At 35.0% G+C, this 18,420-nt stretch overlaps 1 protein-coding gene across 5 annotated transcripts in view; it reads left to right on the top strand.

Annotated features, from left to right (window-relative positions):
* The window catches only part of AKT3 (AKT serine/threonine kinase 3), a 359,827-nt gene that overhangs the window by 133,618 nt on the left and 207,789 nt on the right, over positions 1 to 18,420 (top strand). The window lies entirely within an intron of this gene.

Genomic DNA, 18,420 nt, shown 5'->3' with positions numbered 1-18,420 from the left:
GTGTATCAATGTACCACTGCATTATTTTCTTAGTGGTATGTCAGTCTTTGACTTAATATTTGCAAGTATTTAATAGTACCCCATGCATTATAAATTAAATTGTATTTGGTACCTGCTAGACCTTATGAGGAACTATTCACATTTAATAAGAAAACAGCAACTCGTTACTTTTGTGGCACATATGAGCTCTTAAAAGATGCAACGTAGGTAAATTAAAATATGTTTACCAGACCCACTAGGATCATTTGTTTCTGTAATTCTTATCTATGAACATTTTCTTACAGCTTTGTTCTAATTTAATTATCCGCATTCCCCCTTAGGTAAAGGATATCAGAATTGTGATTATATGAAGAAGGATTCTTCTTAAAAATCATGTATTCTTGGCAAATAATTCCTTATTAGAAGCTTTTAAAAGTCTTAATTTTTTCCTTATAGACAGTTTTTTCTGCAGTGTTGTCATTGATATAATCAAAATGGTTTCAGGTAGTTCAGAATTTTTTGACAGATTTAACTAAGAAAAACTTTTGATCAAATGCTGTAACAACACCTTTCCTGAAGTCAAAGCCATCATTATTCTGTTAAATTTTCAGATCTTATATTCACATCCCATTTACCCTAAGTATTATCACTAAATGGAGTATTCAGCTTACAGACATATCCTCAACTTGATTTTCCTAAATGGAAACAATTTTTTTTCTCCACTAAGAATGACCTTTTACACTTGATCTTAGCCGAAAGGCCAAAGAATGACTTTTTATTCATATGTGATAAAAAGATAAGTCATTTGGTAACACCTTTGAACCTGTTTTCAAAATAATGAAATTTTTCTCTTCTAAAAATACTTTTTTTCTTTCCCTCATTTAACAAGAAGAGTTATTATGTAATGTTTTTCTGAAAATTTTTAGAAAAAGAATGATCTCCCCCTACTTTGTAGAGAATGATCCCATTTTTTGTTTAACACCAGATAGTATCATGACGTTGTTAATACAGTAGGATTCAAAGTATGCAGAATCAGACTTGTGTCGTTGGTCACATATTTCTCAATCAAAACATCTGTCTATGTCAAAACCAAAGTCAACCCAGTATAATGAACTTTTAAGACCCATGTTAGTATTTAAAAATATTTAGTAAACTGTAAATCTGTATACAAAAGTGAATATTTTTATCCAAGGTGTAAATTGGTCATATATAGCCCAATACCTGTAGCATAGAGGGAAGCCACTATACTAGTAGTGGGTGACAAAGTTTATTTCTGTTAAGCCAAAATGGAGATTTATTATAGAAAATTATTACTGGTGCTTTTTGGATGAAACCATTCCTTCTTAATGTAATTATGCCCAATTTCCTGAGTGGAGTCACAGTCTTTCTTCTAAAGACAGATTACTTCAAGCTTTAGTAGGGACGCTTAGTTCTGTCTTGAACTAATAATACCTTAAAATATTTTGCTTTTTCATGTCCCCAAAATATTGATCAGAAGGATACTTGTGGTCACATAGAAGCTGTAGAAATTCAGACCAGTGATTTTACTCCACTTGAGATTTAAAGGATTCATATGAGTTCTAGTTGAGTATGTCAGTTTTAGAACATAGTTTGTATTGAGTAAACACAGAATATTTTACCTAAAAGGGGCACACAGATGTCATTACAGTGAATTTACTTCTAATTAAACTAATCTTGTTCCCTATATGACTTTTCTCTCAGAAAAATGTCATTTTGATACATATTGTGTCATGATAACCAGCATACTACTAGTGTTATTAAAGTCTTTCTTCAAATAGTAGACAGATTTTTATAGAATTTTGAAGTAGACAAAATCAGTCAATTTATGTTTAGATTTAAAAAAAGGTGAAAACTGTTCTATATTCTCCTCCCTGTGCCAGATAAGTGCTTGGCACATAGTACTTAATAATTATTTAATAAATGACAGAATTTCTTGTCCTAAAATTTTTAGGACACATGCAAGGAAATTCTGTTGCATCTAGGTTTACTGATATATATGAGGAAGAGTTACATCTGCTTCAGTGAAATACGAAATTAAACCAGGTGATCTTTCTGAAAAATTATTCTTATGGTGGCATAATCTTTGAAATTGGCCAGTAGAAATCTTATCAACAGTTATAGTTTATTCTGTTGGAATTTTCAAAATATACTGTACCTTAACTTAGAAACACTCCAGTGAACCTGTGTTCATTAGTTTTTTGTTGAGTTAAAGAAAAAATATTTTTACAAAGTGGACACATTGTTTAATTTTGTTTTGCATTTTACTAGATTGCAGTGCAAGGCCAATAAATTAAACCTAGGCAGTTCTGTTGCTAATTACACACAACTTCTCTTGAGTATCACATATTCAAATCCATTTTATGAATATGGTAGAGAGAATAACAACTGTAAAACAAAGCAGTGTGCATGTAAGTGACTGTTAGCGTGCATTTCAGAAAGGATAAATGCTCACCATATGGTACAATTACTGTGTCCAAGTTTTCAAATTAGCTTCTCTCATCCTCCTTATTACTGTCTTTAAAAAGAGAGGAAAAAACCCAACATGATTTATCTACTCTGCAGCAGAACTCTTGACGCAAAACAGCAGCCCAGTTCTGTCCAGTTTTTTTTTCCCTTAGCATAATAGAGGCTGTCGGACTTTTTTATACTAATTACTGTGTGAGCCTCAGATGAACCCCCTTCAATTCACAGGGCTTTGTTAAGGGAGGAGCTGTCAATGTGTCTGCCCGTTTGCAGCTGTGCTGTGGCTTTAGCTTGCTTAACATTATGCTGCTTTTTAGACTTGACAGAAGGGATTTTTTTTTTTTTTTTTTTTTTTTTTTTATTAAGGCAAAGCAGCCTTGTAGCGAAATGGTTTAAGCAGCTGCATTGTGGGGAAGCACAAAGAAGTTATTATTGTGTCTGTTTAGGGGGGTAGGATGGAGGGGGAGATATTCGGCTGCTGTTGATGCCGATTGTTGACTTGCCATCTGCCAGATAGGGAGAAGAAAAAAATGACAGCTCCAGCAGGGTGTTCAAGAGGTTGTTTGGAGAGACGCATAAACATGTGCAGATGTCGAACTGAATAATGGCTAGAACTTGAGACGGTTTATGATGCTGCTGATGTTTGTGCATATACAGAATGAATGTATGTGTCGATTTGGTTAACCAGGGGTACATACTAATTATCATTGTTTTCCTGCATCCCCCCTCCCTTATTTTGTTAATTAGTTTAGGGGTTTAATACTTCCTCTTCTCTCCCTTATTCATTTCTAGTTTTAGAAAGCAACTTCTTTAAATGGCAATACAAACTTTCTTATTTCTCCGTGTTGATGGTAGATAACTTATTTGGCTAATGTTAGGTGTGAACTGCTAACTGACAAGAGGAGCTTTTGATTAAGAAATCAGTCAGGTGATTTGGTATGATCTTAATGCATACATGAACATTTTAACACTAGTCAGCACATAAACTATTTTAAAGTGAATCGATTTGTTTTATAGCCTACCACTAGGGGTGAGGTAGAGAGTACTCAGTTTATTTTGTAAGTAATTCCATAATACTTTGAACTTCAGTGTCCTTAGTTGTGAAACAAAGTTATATAGTAACCTGGCCTTTTTGATCAGTACATACTCTTTCTCATGGTTGTCATGGATTCTATAAATGGCAAGCGTGCATTTTTCTCAAGCATTAATGAGTTGGTTGTATATTTCCTTCTGATACATTCTTGTCATTAGGTGTTAGAGATTTGATATATCTGGAATGTTTTCAAATGCTAAGATAACATTTATATTTAGATGGAAGTGAGTATGTTTACTTAAATGTCTGGTTTATTACTTTCACCTTAAATAATTGAGAAGAAACAGTAACCTTAGGTAAAACTTCCACATTACTTATTTTCTAGAACACAAAAATTTTTGTAACATTTCAAAACCAATCAATATGAATAGAATAACTAGAAAACAAAAAAGAGAAACTCTTGACTTTTCTCCTTTTTTCTTTTTTCTGCCCAATGTGGACTTATATTTCAAAAAAAAATGTGTGTGGAGAATTAAAAAGTGCTTATTTTGACTTTTGGAACTCATGTCTTCTTAAAACATTTAAGGTTCTGTTGCATAATTATCAAGCAGAAATTGCCTAAAGCGTGGTTGAAAGGCCAATGTACTGACGGAGCTTTGTGTCCAGAGTAATGTCTCTCTGAAGGGATTAAAGGAAGGTTATCTGTTATTTTCTACTTTTCATAAAGAAATAGAGGTCAAGTCTATCTAGAAAAACCGTCAGTTTTTACTCAAGTGACTAATCCGTGTTTGCTGAAAAGGCATAGAAAATCATCAGCCACCCTGACCTCTCCTTTGTCTCATGTATTTATTTCTTTTATATAGGTGGCCATGAATATATCCATATTTGTGTGTAGGATTATGTCCATGTATTTATAGTTTCATAGTCAATCCTAATATCCCTACTAAGTTTGGAGGCAAGTAGTATGCCATTTTTTAAGTAGAAGGTGTTTGTTATTAAAGTGAGAGAGTATGGTTTGCCAGTGGTCAGGATATTAATGAGTGACTGGGAAAAGCAAGCTTATACCAACTTCTATACACAAGCAAACTTGCAGGTCTCTGCTTTATTAATCATATGTTACTTCTAATTCTTTCAGAGCCATTTGCCAAATCTTAGTAGTACAGGAAAATATACATGTTAAGGTGATTGAAATATTAAAGGCAGAATGTCTTTGAAGTTACAAAGACCAGATTTAAATATCACTTAACTTAGATGAGTGAATTTACTCATAGTCACTTAAACTCTTTAAATGTGAATTTCTTCATCTTTTGAAAGAAGGAAACAATAAGTGCTATTCAAGGATCTTGTGAAGACAGAATGAGATAATATATTTAGAATGTCTTGAATGAATTCAGTAGTAGCTGTTAATGTTTTTATTAGGTGTTATGTGCAAGTCTAGAGCTCTGTAGCTCTTACAATTGGAGAATTTATGTAATGCTTTGACTGCTATAGAATAAGAATACCAAGCTGTAGAGCTGTTTGAGAGAATGGTCACAGATAGAAGGTTGTTTCTTGGAACCTTATGTTTATTTAGGGATTTATGATTGTTTTATAAATATGTAGGGAAATTAAAGAAAAAAGAAAACAGTTGGATAAAAGTATTTTGGATGTATGGTATTAGTGGTTACTTAGTTATGATGATTTCATATTTTGTTCTTTTTTTTGTTTGTTTTTGAGATGGAGTCTCACTCTGTCACCCAGGCTGGAGTGCTATGGCATGGTCTCAGCTCACTGCAACCTCCACCTGCTGGGTTCAAGGGGTTCAAGCGATTCTCCTGCCTCAGCCTCCCGAGTAGCTGGGACTATAGGCATGTGCCACCACACCTGGCTAATTTTTGTATTTTTGGTAGAGACAAGGTTTCGCTTTGTTGACCAGGCTTGTCTGTAACTCCTGACTTTGTGATCCACCCGCCTTGGCCTCCCAAAGTGCTGGGATTACAAGCGTGAGCCACTGTGCCTGGCCAGCTGATTTCACATTTTAATTCTACAAAATTATTTTTCTACTTAAAAAAGTAACCTCAACTTATTTTGGAGCTGAATTTTTCTCTGCTACGGCCAATGCTTAAGCTGTATTTGGGTTATTATCTTTAAAACGAGACTTTGGAACACATAGCTAAATCTTCTCTTCACGGAGGTTTAAAGCATTATTTGATTGTCACAACTCTTTATTTTGCAGATGAAGAAACTAATCAAGCTCACATAGGGATGAAAGTGCTGAGATAAGCAAAAGTGTTTTCTTAGAGTAGTAAAGAGGATATGGCTTTGGTCGACATGAGGAAGTCAATAAACTCGAGTATGATTAATTCCCATACAGATGTAGGTGGTGGTTCTTCACATTTTTCTTTTCGAATTGTTGTTTTCATCCGGCATTCACGCTAGCAAATATTACTCAATAATTCTGGATGATGAGTCAAGGGATGTTGTACCTGGGAGAGCTACCTAATTTAGTATTTAAGAGTCATTCATAGGACTGGGTATAGTGACTAAGAACTTCTATTTTGATTTAAAAGAATAAATTGATTACACTAGAAAAATAACCCTCACTTTTGAATGGAGTGCTAGTAGCTTCATATAAGGATATTTTAATGGCACGTGGTGATGGATGCCAATATTTCTAGACAGATAGTTAAGTGTTAGAGTCTAAATTTATAAACAAATAATTTTTGTTGTTTTTTATTAAAAAAAAACTTACAGTAGCAAAGAAGTGGAAATATCCATAGCCTATGAAATGTATCATAAATGAGGATGAAACTGTGAGAACATTTTCACAAATAAGTGAACCGTACTTGGTATGTCTTCAGGATAATTCAGAAAACTTCAGAAACTTCTAGCTTTAATGTATATTTGAATTGTGGCTCGTAAAAATACTGCATGAATAGTAATTTTTAAAAATATTGGCCAGTATGTTGAAAACAGAGTATTTCACTGTCTGACATATTCTTTGAGGCATCTTGCTAAATGTTTTGGCTTAAATTTTTTAATGTGTGTTAGTTCAAAAAAGTCTGATTAAAGATGTGAATAAACGTGATAGCGCTTTTTAGAACAGAAGATGATAAAGATACAAAGGCAGGAAAAGCATAAATCGTGAAATTTGTCTGTTTTCTTGGCCAAGCAATTTATTTATTTGCTTGAGACTGGAACACATCATCAAAGTTCGTAATTTTATACTTTTAAGCAAGAACACATAGAACAGCAGCTGTTGTTTCCTGGCATCTTTTTGAAGAGACATTTAAACGTAAGTATATATATTTATTATAGAAAAGGATTTTATCAAATGACCTTCTTTCCCTTCCCTGAATTTGTAGTATTTTCAACTGTTAAGCTAGTTCCTTTTACCTTTTGTTTTAGTAAAAAAGGATTTGAAATTTAATTTAGATTGTTTTGATCTTAAAATATCCATAATATATACTTTAAAAATAATAAAACTGTTTAATACTAGTAGTTCAAATTTTAAAAATCTAATTTACTCAAAGTTTTGCTAGATAATGGCATAGTTCCTGAGTGGAGAACTATATTTTAAATTATAGAAACAAGGACTTTTTTGAAAAAGTAAATACAAAACCTAAAAAAACACATTTTTACTAAATGGCAATCAGTGTCATCCATGTGAGATCTTGCTGTTTGAAAGTAAATTTGCTGTTTACCTGCTTGTAATAATTTCTGTCTTCCTTCAATAGAGGCTCTTTTTTTTTTCTTTTAATGCTAGATTTTGTTTTTTTTTTTTTTTCTATGTGGGAGAAGTGGTGGAACCTGGAAAGTTGGATACTTACTAATTAACTTATATGTAAAACTCTGACATGAAAATTAGCACTTTCTATATTCTTAAACTGAAGGTCTATCATGGCACTGGATTATATAGGGTTAGTTACTCAGTGTTTTGTATATCAGAAAAAAACTTTGATAAGTGAATGCTAGAAAACTTTTCCTTTCTGTGAAATAACAAAAGGAATAAAACACCCAGTGTACGTTGATTGATTTAGATTCTAGAATGGATAATTCTTATGCTATGTAAAGATTCTTAGTGTAAGAATCAGTTATGAAAACTCAGTGGGTGCTTCAGCTCCACAGTTTGTCAATTGCATTATATTTCATTAATAAATGAGTGATTTGTAACAAACGAGTGTATTGGTATTGACTGCTTTTAATAAGACACTTTGGAACTAAATTGTTATTCTCCTCAGATTACTTTGTCATTACTGAAAGATTGTATATTTTGATGTCCTGCAGTTTTTAAAAACAAACTATTCTACAGAGAGCAAAATAGGAAGTTAGAATATTTATGCAATGTAAAATTCTTACATACTTTTTTATTTGATTGTATTTTGGGTGACTTCAATGATACTGAAGCTTCCATGCATTTTCCTTCCTGATGCCTTGGTTTTAAGAGAATCTTTCCTTTCAGAGTCACTGGAAACATTTGAAAACAGTATTATTATGCCTATTGAGGTACAGATAATGATGAGGAAAGAAATATGTATGTATAATGAGGAAATATGCCCATTTCATTTTAAAAATTTTGTTTTTATTAGAATGATAGGTAAATATTGTTTTCTGAAATTTCTGTCTATGTGTTAGGTAATACTGCCCTCAGAGGGCCAAGGTAAGTAAATTCATTTTTAACATTGAGAAACAGCTTTTCTATTGATATTATCTATAAGCTTTCTTTGGGGAGTGCTCAAAATTATTTATTTGAGTAATTGAATAGTGTTTGATTTGTGGTTGCATTTCTTTGATTTGTTCTGTTCTTTTAAAATGTTAGATATATCCATGCCCTTCAATTCGACGATATCATTTAAACACATTCAGTTCTATTCTAAGAAAATGTTAACATGACTGGCCACAAATTGTCAAATTAGGTGGGTTCATAGAGAGTATAAGAAAATTACCTGGAAAAGTTAAGATGATTTTACCTGGCGAGTGTGTTTTACTTTTTCTGTCTTTGAAAGCAGGTATTCTAGTATTCAAAATTATTTGAAACCACACTTTTGAATATAGAGCAGTATTCATTAAAATGGAAGCATAGATTTCTTCAGTTTTAAAAACTTAAGCATAATCACATCTTTCAAATATAATATGAATCAAGAGTAATTTACTTTGCTGTATATGCAATGGCTATATATAAATATGCTAGAAGTTGAAATATACTGTTATTCCTGTGCACTTATAAAAGCATACTTTTTAAAATAGAGGTAAAGGCCTAATATTGATGTGTGACTTGACACTTCTTTGAATTCAGAGTATTGGGGATTAAATGATGATTAATTTTTGTAATAAGAAAGGAAGAGTGGGGAAGGCCTGATGTCAAAATAATGAGGTGTTCAGCATCATGCTGTATATCCATGTAACAAACCTGCACATGTACCTTCTGAATCTAAAATTAAAAAAAAAACCGAGTAATGAGGTGTGTCCTTTTTTCTTTCTGTATGGAGTAACTTTCTTATAATTTGAAAGAAACATTGAAACGTTTAGTAGTAAATTCAGTAGAAGGCTTTTGATTTGTTTGCCCTATGGTTACTTGTTATTGAATTAAGAAAGATGATTTCTGTGACAGTTGTATTGTCAGTTTTTCACTAGAGATTTCAATTAGTTAAACATAAGTGACACTCAGTTCATTATTCTTAGTAATAATGAGGGATGAGGACAGGACATAAGCAAAGTGAATAACAAAAATATAAATTTTATCCACAAAAAATCAATACCTCCTTTGCTCAGCTAATGTGCAATAGTGATAGTCTAGACAAATTAAATAAATTCCATTTTATTTTAAACACTCTAGTTACTTTTGTGTAGTCTTACATATTGTGCATATTACGTACTCACTAAATCTCCTTTCTTCTTTGATTGGTTTCCTTAGCCTCACTCTGAGATGTTTTATTCAGTTAAATGCTTACATAATGCTTGCTGTGAGCCAGATGTTGTTCTACATGCTTTACAAACTTTATTTCTCCATTATTGTTGTCCCCATTTTCCAGAAGAGGAAGCTGAGACCCAGAGAGGTTAAACGGCATTCACTGTCTCTCACACAACTAGTGAGTGACAGAACTGGCATTTGACCCTAGGCAGTCTGGCCTGAGAGTGTGCGCTCCCAACCACTGTTGGAATCTTAACTCTGTCCTTTACTAGCTTGTGCCAGTGTCTCAGATCCTCAGCACGGCTAACTGTGAAAAGTGAGAATACTGCAGCACCAGTCTCTCAGTGTTGCTGTGAAGAGGGCTCTGTAAGTGAAGCCTGAACACAGTGCCTGACTGAGGACATTCATTTCCTTTTCTTCCTTGTTCTTACCACTTCTTCCTTTCACCACTTAACATGCTATGGCACAAGTCTCAATCAGTACGTTGTCTAAGGAAAACAAAGGAGGGAAGAGAGGAGTTTTGAAGGGCATGGATGCATCCTCAGAATCGTGAAGCTCTCGGTTTGATGCAATGTCATTTTAGGGTCCATACTACTAGACTTTTAGTAGAGGAAAAACTCATTGGTAAGAGTCTAAGATAAAATCCTGTTAGTTTTTATTCTGTAGAGCATTGATGTTAGTATAGGAGTGGGATGGGTGGGTTGAACCACCTGAGAGTTTTTTCAGATGGCACAGGCCACCTCCTGATACGCAAGCACTACAGCCTGCCTTCTCTGCAAACTCCCGGTTACTGCTGTAGTGAGGCACCATTATCGTTACTTGTCATACCCATCAGGCGTGTTCTAACAGAAAAGTGGATTGAGCCACACGAGGTTGTGTTATAGAGAGACTTCTCTGTTTGAGAGAGCTTTTCTGACAGGAGTATAGTCTTTCTTTCAAATGATGGTAGGTTTATTTAGTCATTGAATTAATGGTTATTGCCCACCTCTGTGGTAGTTGCTTGCGTTATGGACTCACTGCTTCCACATTTGGTATTCACTAAGGTTATTTACTGCAGTGTATATACCATGTATGATATTATATTTAGATAGTATAAGGTGGTAAAATGGGAAATATTTACAATAAGGAAGTTTTAAAGTTTCTGATGAAATTATCTTTTTAAATTGGTCTATATTTATAATAGTTTAAAATTCTGTGACTATACTTTTTGAAAATAGTGTAAGAATGACTTTGTGTTAAATCCGGTGTGTGGAACTGGAAACTTTGCTATAATGCAGAAAACAGATTTTTTAAAAAGAAAGCTCTGCTTTCACAACCTACAAGGGTGTAAATGTAAGCAAAATAATAATTTAGCTCACATTTAACCCAGCAGGAAGCTGAGTACAGATTGAGTAATTCTCCACAACATATCTACTGCTAGATAAACTATAGTCACGGTTTATTCTTCATTAAATTGCCAGGATGCTTTCTGTTGGCTAGTCCGTGGGCATGCTTTGTTCTCTGTGTCTCCACCCAACGCCCCTGTGCCTTCCTTACTCACCTTGCTTTTCTCTTAGAGTAAAAGTGGGTACTATAACTCTATTAAGATGTTACTGTGTTTAAGAGAATAATTTAAAAGCATCACTTTGGTTAAAGTAATGTTTCCTAAAAACAACTGGAACAAGGATTTGATTAACCAGTTTACCGAATATCTTGAAACAACTACCAGAATACTTAAGGGTAGATGGTAATGATGCAGTTTTCTGGAAAACAAAAGAAAATTGTAAAGCAGTTAAAAGTACTAACAAAACAGCCATACCGAGATCTTAGAGAAGTTGGCATTCTAACATCTTTTGGTTGGTATGCAATGCATAGGTATTTTTCCCATCATCTCATCAGCTTCAAAGCAAAACATGGACACCAGCTTTCTTTAGGAAGCAGATATGGAAACTATACTTTATAATATTGTGTCTTGGACTTTTGGCTAAGATCAAGTGAAAACTATACTTAATGTAAAAATGACAGGTTCATGCATTATGCATTAGAATAAGAATTTCTTGACTATAATATACTTTTCAAAATAATCATGAAGGAACATATGTGGCAAAGCAGAGGAATGTGGGTACATCTGGAAAGCCTTTAAGGCATCTTGGAAGCACAACACAAAATCACAAAAATTGTAAACACCTTCCATGTGGCCAGTTGCAGTGGCAACATTGACCAGTCCAAGAGCAGACAAACATCTCAATGACCCAGATTTCACCTGGGTGAAATAACCATAAAGAGAAATTCAGGTGTTTAAAAATCTGACCTTATTAATCAGTATTATGCAGAAATCAGTGAAAGACAAGAATGGGCAATATCTGAAAACCTGAAACGTAAAGATGTGTTATTTATTATTCCAGATGAAAGCATCATAAACCTATTACCATGCTTTTGCTTGTGTTACCCTGAGGCTTCAAGGAGGAATGGGTGCAGTGCCTCATCTTGGAATCAACATAGCCGCAAATTGAAGAAACCTACGCCGATATTCTTCCCAATCCTTTCCCCACAGTTATATGTCAAACCAACAAATATCATCGACTACCTTTTTCTGAATCCACCTGAGATGCTATTTAGAAATGCCAAGGAATAGGGGCTGTTGCCATCCCCTAGTATGACATTACGGATCACTAAGAATGGTTAAAGAAATGGGAGAAATTTTCCCTTAAAATTTTAATTAGTCAACTCATCCCCTTTTCTTCTCCACCTCTCACAGCTGCCTTCTAGACTTAAGCTCCACGAGGGCTGGGACTATGCTTGTATCGTTTATTGCTGCCTTCTTAGTGCTTGTATATATTTTGACACTTACTGAGTGTTTTTGATTGAATAACTATTCGCCTATTTTCCTTAAATCTAAGTGAAGATCCTAAACAGTGGCTTTTTTGGTCTAGGTGCTCTTGAGCAGCAGCACCTTAAAATGAGCGAGCTGGGCAGGGGTTCATAATGCTTAGACACTGCTCAGTTTTCACAGAGCATCAACACACACCCAAAGCTGGTTGATGACAAGCGGTCGAAGACATTGTGTAGACATCAGAATAGAATTTAACACTCTAAGTTGCCTGAGGGCAAGGAAAGAACGTGTTTCAAGACTCAGTAAAAGATAAATGATAACCTAAAAATTCAGGTGTTCAGGAGTTGGAAAAGCTAATCAATATATATTTAATAAGTACCTATAATGTGCAAAATCACTTTATTTATTTATTTTTATTTTTTATGAGATGGAGTCTCTCTCTTGTCTCCCAGGCAGGAGTGCAGTGGCGCGATCTCAGCTCACTACAACGTCCGCCTCCTGGGTTCAAGCGATTCTCATTACTCAGCCTCCCAAGTAGCTGGGATTACAGGCGCCGGCTACTACGCCCAGCTGATATTTGTATTTTTAGTAGAGATGGAGTTTCCCCAGGTTGGCCAGGCTGGTCTCGAACTCCCTACCTCAGGTGATCCACCTGCCTCGGCCTCGCAAAGTACTGGGATTACAGGCGTGAGCCACTGTGCCTGACCCACTTTTATTTAAAAAGTTACATTTCATATTGTCCCTGTGCAGTTGAAAACTTACACTAGTTGATTGCAATGTAGATAATAGAAACAAAATTCCTCAGGATTTTTTTTTTTTTTGGAGAGTCTCACTGTGTTAGTGAGGTTGGAGTGCAGTGGCGTGATCTTGGCTCACTGCAACCTCTGCTTCCTGGGTTCAAGCGATTCTCCTGCCTCAGCCTCCCGAGTAGCTGGGATTATAAGCGCTTGCCATCACGCCCGGCAAATTTTTATATTTTTAGTAGAGATGGTCTTGCCATGTTGGCCAGGTTGGTCTCTAACTACTGGCCTCAAGTGATCTGCCTGCCTCAGCCTCCCAAAGTGCTGGGATTACAGGAGTGAGCAACCACGCCTGGCCCATGATTATTTTTAAGACGTCAATAAAATAAGGTTATGATAAGTTGAGTGAGAAGCACATTTCTTTGACTCCCCAAGAGACATGAATAGGCTTCCACTTAGAGCTAATTGTACTCCTCTGTATAAAACTGTAATTGGTAATTTTAAAGACTGCAAATGTTTTATATTTATCATCATGCATTTCTTCAGTAACTATAATTGATTACTGATAAGATATATCGCATAATTATGGACTAGCCAGTATTTTTTGTGCTAATATTATGAAATCTATTAGTAGAAAAGATTTTGCCATATTCTTTTAGGTAGTTCATATGTGAAAATTTGGTGTCTGTCAACAAGCAACTAAATATTTACTACATTGTGAATTATGAAATTAAATAGATTTTATGCTGAAATTAACATTATATCTGTTTTTGTCTTAGGTAAAAATTGACTTATGAAGACTTTAAGGAATATTGCCAAAGATAGTTTCTTAAAGCATGTACATTTATTTTTACTGAAAACTGCCTGTTTTTGATTTAAAACTGCTCTTTGAAAATCATAAAATGTTTATATTTTTATGGTATTGTACATTTGTGTGTATCATTTATAAAAATTCAGAAGAATCTGACTTTTGCTCTTTTCTTTGGAAGACTAGTTTACCCCTCTGATATCCAAAAGAAGTAAAAGTATTAGTCAATACTGTGTTTAGATGTTGGAGAACCTCTTCATTTCTTTACATAAGATACATGTTTTATATATCTGACACTAGCCAAAGAGACTTTTAAAAAAATTAATTGTTGCCTCATTTATGTAAATACTTCTGAATAAGTGCAATCATGATTAGTAGAAAATTTAATGTGTGGTTTGTAGATGGATTATAAATTACATTATAAGTGGTGTTAGTATCATTTGATAATAAACAAATCAAATACTTCAAATATGCCAGGTAATGTTCTAAGGGCTTTTACATTATGTCCTTACAAAAACCCTTTCGGTGGATAAAAACTATGATTTCTGTTTTTTCAGATGAGGACACTGAGATGTGGAGAAGTTAGGTTCATGCATCTAATAAATGATATGATTAGGATTCAGACCCAAGCTGTGTGACTCCAGAATCCTTTCTCTTAACCATTACATTGTTCTACCTAGAGCATTTTAATGATGAGCTTGAGTGGGAAAAAAACTGAAGGGTAATTTGAGAAGTTTGTTGACCTCATATTGATCACGACAATTTGTTGTACCTTTTGTTACACAACATAGCATTTGTTTAAATTAAAATTTATTTTGTTCTGAAAATGTGACCACATGCTTTTCACATTGACAGTATGGCCAACTTCTTTTTTTTTTTTTGGCATAAATTCTATGACTCTCTCCCTCTGTAAATAATAAAGATTGCGAAAGAGGTTATTTTTTCATTAACATAGGCATTAAGTATAGATGTAATCTATACATTTTTTTCCTCAGAGATGGATAAGGACAAATAATCATACATGGTAAAACTATACATTTTTTTTTTTCCTCAGAGATGTATAAGGACAAATAATCATACATGGTAAAAACTTTGTGACTTTGATTGTGATTAAACATGAAAATTAAATATTTAAAATACAGCATTCTGAGGAAAGCTAAGCTTGTACTTGTTTTAGCTTTATGATAAAACAGTAACATCTATTTCTGACATACATGTGAGGATGCTCCCACCGTCTTCCTTATGCAGTGATTAGCTTTGAAGCCTGTTACAACAAGTATGAGTGGTAGCTTAAAAAGCTAGCACCTGTATCGGAAAATTAGAATTTTTGTTTGCTAAACAACTGTTGGTAATTAGGGTCTTGATTTTTTTTTTGCATTTTATCTTAGGTAAGAAGCATATTTTTAAAATGGTGATTGTGTTGTTTCTAGTTGAATTCTAAATGGACTAAATGAATTTCAAATGAATTTTATGGGATTTGTGAAAAACAGTGCTATGGTTTTATAGATTTCTTTTCAATTGGATTGTATCTATATTTGTTTAATTACATCTCAGTGAATCTACCTGATTGTGTTTTCAGCATAGTCCATGACAGCTGAAGGTAGAGATGAGTATTTCTTCAGTATTCTCAACCAGTACCCAGCTCACCTCACATCTTTCTACCTTTCATGAAGTTAGAATTAGAACTAGGTTCTGGAACACAATGTAGCCTTAAAATGAAATCAAATATTCATCAACATGATCTGTTTGTGAGGTCACCAGTCTGAATTATTCCTGAGGGTCTTTCCATTCGCATGTCTGAACAAATCTAGATATTCCTTAGTCAGTCTAGATGAAAGACTATTTGCACATTTTAATCAATCACTGTTTAGTCCAGAGACATACACTTTTGGCTTCTGCTTTGGCACTTAAGACTTCAGCTTTTAAAAAATCAAAATGTGATTCTCAGTAGAGTGTTGATGAATAATGAAATAAAATCTTTATATATGGACTAATTTAGGTTGAAGATTATTAAGTAAAAATACAGTTTTTTGTTATCAGGTGAATGGTAGGAAGTGAACACTGTAAACTTTATTGGTGAGCTCTGGTTTGAATGTATATAATCCATGATAAAGACGATCTATTTGAATATCCTATTCAGATCTTTTAGGTGGAAAGTGAGCATGAATCTAAACTCATACTAGGTCCCATGTCAGGTTGTTATTAAAGACTAAGCCTGGCCAGGCGCGGTGACTCACGCCACCACTTTGGGATGCCGAGGCGGGTGGATCACGAGGTCAAGCGATCGAGACCATCCGGGCCAACATGGTGAAACCTCGTCTCTACTAAAAATACAAAAAATGGGTGGTTGTGGTGGTGTGCACCTGTAATCCCAGCTACTTGGGAGGCTGAGGCAGGAGAATCGCTTGAACCTGGGAGGCGGAGGTTGCAGTGATCCAAGATCGCACCCCTGCACTCCAGCCTGGTGACAGAGCAAGACTCTGTCTGAAAAAAAAAAAAAAAAAAAAAGACTAAGCCTGAGTTCCAAAATAATGCAGTATTTTTACTCAGCTGTGCAAATTCAGGATGTTTTCTGTGGCCAAATTTTACTCAAAACCATTGAGATCGTTTGTTTTAACAAACTACAGGAAATACGTTATTAAGTGAAGTAAGAAAGGTGGCAAAGGTCCAGAATCTGAAGTTAATTAGGACTAAGTAAAATCATGAATTCTAGCAAACAGTTTCTTCTGCCCTCATAATTCACAAATAGGATTCTGTACCATTTACAATAGTGATGTGGATTTTCCTCTTTGCATTCAGAAGGTACTAACTGTGAATCTGTACATGTCCTATGCCAAGAACTCAATGAATAAGTAGTAGTTTTTGGCTCTGTTAGAAAGCCATTGGTCATAGTTTTAGGAGCTGTATTTCCTAGGACTGCTGTCACAAATTAATAAAAAGTGCATGGCATAAAACAACAGAAATTTATTCTGCCACAATTCTGGAGGCCAGAAGTTACAAATCAAGGTGTCAGCAGGTTCACACTCCCTGAGAAGCCTCCAGGGGAGAACCCACTCGTCTTCTCTTCTTGCTTCTGGTGGCTCCAGTGCTCCTTGGCTTTTGGCCCATAGTTCCAATTTTTGCTTCTGTGGCCACATTCCCCCTTCCTTTCCTCTGTGTGTTCAATTTACTCTTAAAAGGACGTTTGTAATTGGATTTAGGGCCTACCCAGGTAATTCTCCAGGGGAAGCCCCTCTTCTCAGAATCCTTAATCGTTAATCACGTGTGTTGCCATATAAGGTAATATTCATTCTTTTTTTTACCATAAGGTAATATTCACCGGTCCTGGGTTTAGGGTATATACATCATTCAGTGGTCCACCATTCAGCTCACTACCAGAAGCCAGAATCCTTGTTGGGAAACGTATTTGTTTTGGTATTGATAACAGCATACTTCAACATAGATATAGCTTCCAGCCAAAGAGTGTGAGAAGGAAGTGGAAGCACCCATTAAGATACATATATATATATAAAGTAAAAGAGGTTGGGTTGAAAGTCTTAACCAGTTGTGACTGCAGTGCATGCTGAAGGTTTATCTTGACTATCCATTACTATTTAGGTGTATATTGGGTGTCGATAGAACAATCTCTTTGGGATACCTGGCACATCATAAATCCTCCTTTTTTGGCAAGACTTTCCATATAACCAGGTTGTGTTTTAAATTAGTTGAAACCTATGGACCATAAACATAAAAGTACGATGCAGTTTGGGTTTAATGCATCATGTGTAAACTTAGATGCAAATTCTGTGTTTAAAATATAAGATTGACGGCCGGGCGCGGTGGCTCAAGCCTGTAATCCCAGCACTGTGGGAGGCCGAGACGGGCGGATCACGAGGTCAGGAGATCGAGACCATCCTGGCTAACACAGTGAAACCCCGTCTCTACTAACAAAATACAAAAAACTAGCCGGGCGGGGTGGCGGGTGCCTGTAGTCCCAGCTACTCGGGAGGCTGAGGCAGGAGAATGGCGGGAACCCGGGAGGCGGAGCTTGCAGTGAGCTGAGATCCGGCCACTGCACTCCAGCCCGGGCGGCAGAGCGAGACTCCGTCTCAAAAAATTAAAAAAAAAAAAAAAATATATATATATATATAAGATTGACTTTTAGCAGTCCGTCTTAAAAGGATTGGTGGCAGGGAGGGTACTTTGTTCTGGGCACTTAGCCTCATAAAAGCTAGGACTTTCTGTCCATATTTTAGAACAGCCTGACAACACGTGCCTCATCTGAACTCTCACTGCCTCAACTTCTGAGCTAGAGACGAAAGTGTTCAGTTCCTTTTTGAACAGTTAGGCACCTGAAACCTGGTATAATACTTGAATTAAGCTCTATTAAGTTGTCTTTTTTTTTTTTTTTTTTTTGGTCCAGCCTCTGTAACAAATTAATAATGAATGCATTCTAAGCATCTTCTCAGAAAGTTCATTCATATTATAGATGAAAAATGACAAGAAAATAGATTCAGGAGTCTTCATTGAAAGTTTGAGATCTGCTTCTGGCTTAGTATGACAGTATAATTGTTGATTGACTCAATTTAAAATTATTTGAAAGTTTATGAGAAATAATACTTTTTTTAAGCAAGAAGGGAAATTTTTACCTTTAAATTTTTTTTCTATGTGAGTGAGTATATCACTGTCTTGGCA

The sequence above is a fragment of the Chlorocebus sabaeus genome, chromosome 25, assembly GCF_047675955.1.
Source record: "Chlorocebus sabaeus isolate Y175 chromosome 25, mChlSab1.0.hap1, whole genome shotgun sequence".
NCBI classification, from domain to species: domain Eukaryota; kingdom Metazoa; phylum Chordata; class Mammalia; order Primates; family Cercopithecidae; genus Chlorocebus; species Chlorocebus sabaeus.
Note: the sequence above shows the minus strand (reverse complement) of the source record. Positions and strands in the feature narration are given on the sequence as shown.